Genomic DNA, 8,512 nt, shown 5'->3' on the forward strand with positions numbered 1-8,512 from the left:
TTGCAGAGTGGCGAGATATGGACACAGAGGAACTGCAGGCTTACGTGGGGCTGCTCACTTTTGGCCAGTGTGTACAGGTCAAAAAATGAATCGACCCTCAGCCTTTGGAGTGGGAAGTCGGGAAGGAGCATTTTCAGAGCCACGATGTCCCACAAGAGGTTTCACCAAATCAGCCGATCACTGCGGTTCGACGACAAGCTATCCCAATTGCGGCGCCATGATGACAAGCTGGCTGCCTTCCGCAAAGTCTGGGATATGTGGACGCACCGCCTGCCGATGCTGTTCAGCCCATTCAGCGACGTCTGCGTGGATGAACAGCTCGTCCCATTCAGAGGCAGGTGCAGCTTCAAGCAGTACATGCCAAAAAAGCTGGCCAAATACGGTATAAAGATTCATCCTACGCCTGGAGACAGCAGGCAAAGCAGCTGGCAGTCGTCCTGAAGTCAACCAGGGGATGAGGGTGGTCCTGGAGATGATAGAGGGGCTCCAGGGACACATCATTACCTGTGACAATTTTTTCACGTCCTTCGCACTGGCTGAGGAGCTGCTCAGGAGAAAACTGGCCCTGGTTGGCACAATTCGCCGAAACAAGCCTGAGCTTGCCCCTATTTTGCTCCAGGCAAGAGCGAGAGCGATCCTCTCCTCCACCTTTGCCTTTACGAAGACCCACACACTGGTCTCTTACATCCCTCGACGGGGAAGGAATGTGCTGCTTCTAAGCACGAAACACCGCAGTCCAGACGTAAGCGACGAAATGAAGAGAAAGCCAGTCATAATCAAAGACTACAACCGATGCAAAGGGGGTGTCGACAACCTTGATAAGGTAGGCACACATGTATTCTTACTCTTATATTCTTGTCTGAAATATATATAGGTTTTTTTCAAATGAGCATTTTCCTATAAAATAATTAATATTTGCATCATGAGAGAAAATGCTTGGAATCATTTATTCAAATTGTCTTGTTTTATGTTTTTGTTAGGTTGTTGCCACAGGAGGAGAACACATCGCTGGCCACTTGCCCTCTTCCACAACCTGGTTGACATTTCCCATTACAACGCATACGTCCTGTGCACATCAATCGAGCCATCCTGGCAGCAGCAGAAACGATTCAAAATGATCTTGTATTATTCATTTTAGTCAGGCTGGAGTAGTTTTAAAAGATTTACTCTTTGAAAGTGGGAAAAATATTATTTTTATGGCAGTTTTTGTGAAGGTGGCATTTTCTGGTCTTAGGAACACGAGTGTGAGTTTTTGTTTAAATCTAACACTGCAAAAAAAAGAACAATGCATTCAAATTAATGTTGCTGCCAATCATTGACCAATCTAGGGACCTAATAATAACAATAATAAAATATTCCTTGAAATGTATTTTTTGAAAATTATTCTAGTTTTTAGTTTTTTTCAGTAAAAAAACTGTGGAGTTTTTTCAACAAACTGGCATTTAAAGGGTTAAAATCCCCAAAATATAATTCATATTTCATATGTGTATGTCAGGCTGGAGTGGTTTTAAAAGATTGACTCTTTTAAAGTGGAAATAAATATTAATATATCATATTTTTATAGCAGTTTTTGTGAAGGTGGCATTTTATGGCCTTAGGAACAAATACGTTTTTTTTTAAAGGGACTCTTAAGGGTTAAAGTAGAGACACTACATACTGATATACACCTGAACATCAGCAGGAGAGGACTCTTTAAAGTAGAGGCACTACATCAGGGCCGTTGGGGGGGACACATCCCCCCCAATATTCAGATACACTCAAAATGTCCCCCCCCAATAAATAGCAAAAAAAAAAGTTTTGATTTTTTTAATTTTTTGATTTTTTAATTAAAATAAAATTGCTTTTCTATGACTTCTTTATTTTGGTTATTTGTATACTTGAAAATCTATATTTTCTGTTATTGTGAACTTCACCAAAATGATATTTCTTTTCATATGTAAATTGGTTCCTTATTTTGTACCGGGGATGTATTTCACTGTTGCACGTCTGAGTCCACCTTCAGTTAGCTTGATGCTCCAAAGCAGGTCAGTCATGTTTTAATTTGCCCTCCATCAGTTCTGGTATATTTTCTAGTTAGCCCTAAAGTAATCTATATTATTTTATTTCGTAATCGTAATGTTAATGAACCCTCCGGTTTAGCTTCTTTGTGTAAGTAACTTGTAGTTCTGATGTTAAAACCGAACTTTTCAGGAATAGTAGCTAACTAGCTGTGGGCTAGCTGGTTTCAGTTGTTAGCCAGGGTTTGGCGGGCTAGTGTTGGCGATGTGGAAAATGACGGTGTCGTTTTGGATGTAATCCAATAGATATTTATTCATGTGGATTATTTCTATTTTATTTTGTAATTTGTAGGGTGTGGAAAGATTTAAAAACTGTGATGTGTGACTCTATGGAATACCAAAGGTGCCAGAATTAATTAAATAATAAATACTCTACAATTATTATGAAATAGTATTTCATAATCGTCAGAAGCATTTAAAAGATACTCACACGCAGGAGGTTTGCAGTGTGCATCATAGCTTGTGCTGGGTTTAGAACGCTCAGAATTGCTAATAAACATGTTTAATTTAGGGCTGTCAAGTTAATGCGTTAATAACGCGTTAACGCAACAAAAAAAAATTAACGCATGTGTATTTTTTGTCCTCGGCCGCCCCGTAGTTTCAGAGCGCATCGAGTTTAAAATACCATTTACAAGCTGATGCTGACAGCCCCGCTCCTGCCGTCCGCTTGCGGCAGACCACACTTCCACGCTCACCGGCAGGCACCGACTGGCCATCGGGAGGACCGGGAGGGTGTGTGTATGTGTGGCGCGTGCGAGCGAGAGAGAGACCTTACGTGTATTGTTGTTGTTAGCATCTGGTATAGCTAGCTGCGCTAACGGATATTAGGAGCTGTTTCAAAGAAAACAGAGGAGCGACATTTCGCCGACAACTGCGCCGAGCACTTGACTTTATGCAGGAAGCCAGACAGTGGGGCATTGTACGAAAAGTCAGCACACTCAGCACGGATAGTGCGCAACATGATTGCAGCGTCCAGGCAGCTCCCGTTCGAGCATATGCCTCCATCACACACACACACACACACACACACACACACACACACACACACACACACACACACACACACACACACACACACACACACACACACACACACACACACACACACACACACACACACACACACACACACACACACACACACACACACACACACACACACACACACCATTTGTATTGTATTATTGTATGAGAGAGGTTCCAGGTTGAATTGAGGCGAATATTTGTAATGTTCACAGGTTGTTGTGTTTAATATTCATGAGAATATTTGTCATTGTTCAAATGATAATAAACATTAACATAAAGCATATTTGTCCACTCATATGTTGATAAGAGTGTTAAAAACTTGAACAAATATTCCTCTAAGGTACATTTAGAACAGATAAAAAATGTGCGATTAATTTTCGATTAATCGCGATTAACTATTTTAATCGACTGACAGCCCTAGTTTAATCATCTTATATCCAGCGCTGCTGACCCGTATTCATCACATCAACAACTGCAGATCGCCGAGGTCAAGCTGTAAGCATGAGCAAGAGGAAGGGTGGCAGTGACATTAGACAGTTTTTTGGGCAGCCTCAGAAAGAAAAAAAAGTAAGTTAAGAGCTGTGAGAAAGTGAGTATTGTTACCAGTCAGATAGCTTGTTTACTGATAATATTTTCTTCCATGTTCACTCTGGTGTGTTCAGAGTAAAGAGAGAGAGGGATAGAGAGAATTTGAGCATGGCGACCAGACAGGGAGAGTGTGCGCTGGTGACATGGAGGTAAGTCAGAAAGGAGCTATATTGATGGTTAAGACAGAATAATGACAACATAGCAGTCTAATGTTAATGTACAGACTCCTGTGTCCCCCCATATGTATAATGTGTATCAACAGTCTTTCTAGTCAATAGTTTACTGATATTTCTTCCATGTTCACTCTGGTGTGTTCAGAGTAAAGAGAGAGAGAGGGAGAGAGAGAATGTGAGCATGGCGACCAGACAGAGTTAGGGTTAGGGTAAGGGTTAGGGTTAGGGTTAGGGTTAGGGTTAGGTACACTCTCTGCGCTGGTGACATGGAGGTAAGCCAGAAAGGAGCTATATTGATGGTTAAGGCAGAATAATTACAACATAGCAGTCTAATGTTAAAGGGGACCTATCATGCAAAATGCACCTTTGTACGTCTTTTAAACATGAATATGTGTCCCCGGTACGTCAGGGAACTCACCAGGAGTCAGAAAACACAACCCTCTCTATTTTCCTCCGTGCCCAAATCTCTAAAAAAAGGGGCTGCAACGGATCTGAAAAAAACGGATCCAGATTGAGCACCGTCCTGACGTCAGGACGGTGGCGCTACGGCTATTGGGCCAACTCCACCAATCAGGAGGAGACAGCCACGTGCTTTGCCGTTTTAAAGCGCTGGAGAAGCTGTAGAAGCTGTAGTACATTTAAAAGGCCAAAAGATGGTGCTGTTCTCACTGAATCCAAAATGTCAGGCTCAGTGTTAATTTGAGTGAAATGAGGAATGGCTAAAATGCATGATCTGTTTGGTATTTAGAAGAAAGAATATATATATATATGCCTTATATAGGTATGGTCCTACACTATATTATTCAAATATAGCATGATAGGTCCACTTTAATGTACAGACTCCTGTGTCCTCCCATATGTATAATGTGTATCAACAGTCTTTCTAGTCAATAGTTTACTGATATTTCTTCCATGTTCACTCTGGTGTGTTCAGAGTAAAGAGAGAGATAATGTGAGCATGGCGACCATGGGAGAGTGTGCGCTGGTGACATGAAGGTAAGCCAGAAAGGAGCTATATTGATGGTTAAGACAGAATAATGACAACATTTCAGTCTAATGTTAATGTTAATTTAAGATGAGATCATCCTCATATGTATTTCAGATAATACCATCAAGCAGGGAGAGTGAGTTTGACAATGAGAGAGAGAGCAGCCAGGCAGGCAAAAATGAAGGTACAGGAAAGGAAGGGGAGGAGCTTGGACTTTGCCCAAATCATCCAAATGTGAAAGTCATACCCAGTCAAACCCTATCAAATAGAATACTCTACTTTCAGGAGAAGTGGTTTGAAGATCATACATGGCTCCATTACAGCCCCTCTGTAAAAGGGGTCCTCTGTTTCTATTGTACTAAATACTTTGCAGCACAAAAGTCTAAGCTTGCGTCAAAAGCAGATTCAGTGTTTGTCAAGACTGGTTTTAACAATTGGAAGAAGGCACTGGAGAAATGTAGTGTGCATAAACACAGCCAGTGTCACAAATCAGCTGTGATGACTAGGATTCAGGAGCCAGAGCCTGTTAATGTGCAACTTTCACATGAGCTTGAAAGACGGCAGCAACAAGCAAGAAGAAATCTGATGAAGATTGTTGAGGGTGTGAGGTACTTGGTGCGGCAAGGTCTGGCTTTTTGAGGCGATCAGAAGGAGAGTGGGAATTTAAGCCAGCTTCTAAAGTACAAGGCAACGGGCGATGCAGAGCTGACCTCCTGGCTAAAAGGTCCCCTCGATTTCACCAGTCCGGAATTGCAGAACGAACTGTTGAAGGTGATGGCCAATACAATCATCAAAGAAATTGTGTCGGAAATAACATAAATGCCAGTGGTCCAGTTCGCAATTATCATTGATGGCACCCAAGATATATCAGGAGTTGAGCAGGAGTCAATATGTGTGCGCTCTGTAGATGCAGATCTACAACCAAAGGAAGAATTCCTGGCCAAGTGTCATCAACAACAGGGCAAAATATAACCAAGATGGCATGTGATGTGATGACGCGCCTACAGCTTCCTCTGTCTCAACTCCGAGGACAAACTTATGATGGTGCCGCAAACATGGCTGGACGATTGCAGGGAGTACAAGCCATTTTAAGGAAAGAACAACCGCTGGCTGTGTATTGTCACTGTGGTCCCCACTGCGTGAACTTAATTACGTAGGCTGCCTGTGGAGCCTCTCCACTAGTAAGAGATGCAATGGGTCTGGTCCATGAATTGGGGGGCTTCTTTAATCAATCTGGCAAGTTCAAGTTGATTTTCCAGAATATCGCAAAATCAGAGCATGGTTCAACTTTCACCTCATTGAAGCCTCTCTGTCCCACCAGGTGGACTGTACGTACCCCTGCCATCCGCTCAGTTCTCAAGCAGTATGAGTCAGTGCTGATGGCCCTTGAAGAAATGGCATCATGCAGCTCACCTGAAACTTCAGCCAAGGCCAATGGTCTTCATGGAACATTTCTTAAAGGGAACACTGTGCTCGGCCTTTTAATGGCTGAAGACCTGATGGGGGATTTGGAGTGCCTGAACACCTCCCTGCAGCTTAGGAAACAGACCGTTTCAGGCATGTTGGAGGCTGTAGACCATGTCAAAACAAGCATGCAGGTCAAACGAACGGAGGAGCATTTTGATGTATTGTTCTCGAAAGCAACTGCTGTGGCAACAAAGTTGGACCTACAACCAATTCAGATCCCTCATGTCCGCAAACCTACAAAGCGTTACACCGGTCAGGCTGCAGCCCATATCCATCCCGATGCCCAGCCCTTGCACAGAGTCCAATTCTACAATGCCTTGGACACAGTGAATACTCAATTCATAGAGAGGATTGAACAAGCTGGATTCCACAAGCTGCAGCAGCTTGAAAATATGCTGCTACATGGAGACATGGACAAGGTGGTAGAAGAGTATCCTGAATTTGAATTCAAGACTACTGCAGGTGCAGCTGGCCATGTTTGGGGCTAATTACACCTATGAAACAAGCTCAGATGTTGCTAGCATTATTCGGGAAATGGTGCCAGAGGTGAGAGGTCTCTTCGGTCAGGTGGAAGCTTTAGTAAGGCTTCTGTTGATCGTCCCTGCCTCTTCTGCAGAGGCTGAGAGGAGTTTTAGTGCCCTGAGGAGGCTTAAGACATGGCTTAGATCATCGATGAGTCAAACGAGGCTGAATAATGTGGCCATATGTCATGTGCACCAGAAGAAACTGGACAGACTGGACCTTGAAGGAATATGCCAGTCTTTTATCAGTGCCAACGATAAGCGCAAAAAGGCTTTTGGGTCCTTTACTTGAGGGTTGGGCTTTTTGGGCGGGTGTCTGGGAGGAAGTTGGGGGTCTTTTTGATTTTGAATGAGCGGCAAGCAGCTAGTGCGAGTCGTGGCTGTAAAACAAAAGGGCAATAAAGTGTTCCTGTTTCTACTGAAATTGCGTGGCACAGACCTTTCTATGGATTTAAATGCTTTAATGTGATTATGGTTATAGTTGTAGCTACTTTATTCATCCCTAATCTCTGCCATTACAAACAACAAAACAAGAAAAGCTAAACTAGATAAAATAGGGCGATGTAATACAATGCACAATTAGACATTATGGTAAAACATTTTAACCAGTTAAGCCCCAAGCCTGTTTTTCAGGTCTCAGGTTTGAAAATGACATTCCCAGAACAATTGACTATATCTTCACTTCTAAAAATGGTTAAATGAATAATCTTTTTTCTCAAAGCAATGATAAACCTGTGAGTTGGATGTAGAAAAAGTCAGAATCAATATAGATGTTTTTAAAGTAAATTCAAATTGAACATAGTAAAAAAATGTAAATGATAGTGTCCGTGCCAAAAATAAACCATTACTTATAGTGAAAACCACCCTTGAATGATGGGATAGTAGACTAAAAGCTTTAGGAATCCAAACTATAACATATAATAAGTACCCTGTATCAAGATTGATGCAAAACAAGTATTTCCAAGGCACACCTTTATATGATCATAATAGTTATACAAAATAAGAGAATAACAGAATAACAGGTATGAAATCATTCCAACTCATACTACAGTTTAAAAAGGGAGTGATTTGTAAAATATGCATAAAGAAAAAGTAAATCTGTTCAGTTCTGTTTCACATGGGTGTTGTTGAGATGTATCCATAGATCTCTTCATGTTGCTCTCAAAGTGCACCAGATTGATGTTTTTAACTTCAACATTTAAAAAAAAAACTTCCCGGGGGAGCATGCCCCCGGACCCCCCTAGAGGAGGTGAGGCCCGCCCACACCCCCCATCAAATTGTCCCACCCACATTGAGGATGCTTCCTACACCCATGACTGAGACACAGTTTCGTGACTATTGTTGTGTTTTGCCCCCACATGGGGGTTTAACAGGTTTTCAAGTATCCAATGTGTTAGTGATTTGTTATGTATTTTCCTTTACAATGGCAAGAAATTTGTATTCAAATTTTTATTTAATTTTTGGTCCCCCCAATGTTGACTCCATGAATACGGCCCTGCACATACTGAGGACTCTTTAAAGTAGAGACACTACATACTGATATACACCTGAACATCAGCAGGAGAGGACTCTTTAAAGTAGAGACACTACATACTGATATACACCTGAACATCAGCAGGAGAGGACTCTTTAAAGTAGAGACACTACATACTGATATACACCTGAACATCAGCAGGAGAGGACTCTTTAAAG

This window comes from Gymnodraco acuticeps, unplaced genomic scaffold, assembly GCF_902827175.1.
Source record: "Gymnodraco acuticeps unplaced genomic scaffold, fGymAcu1.1, whole genome shotgun sequence".
Taxonomy (NCBI): domain Eukaryota; kingdom Metazoa; phylum Chordata; class Actinopteri; order Perciformes; family Bathydraconidae; genus Gymnodraco; species Gymnodraco acuticeps.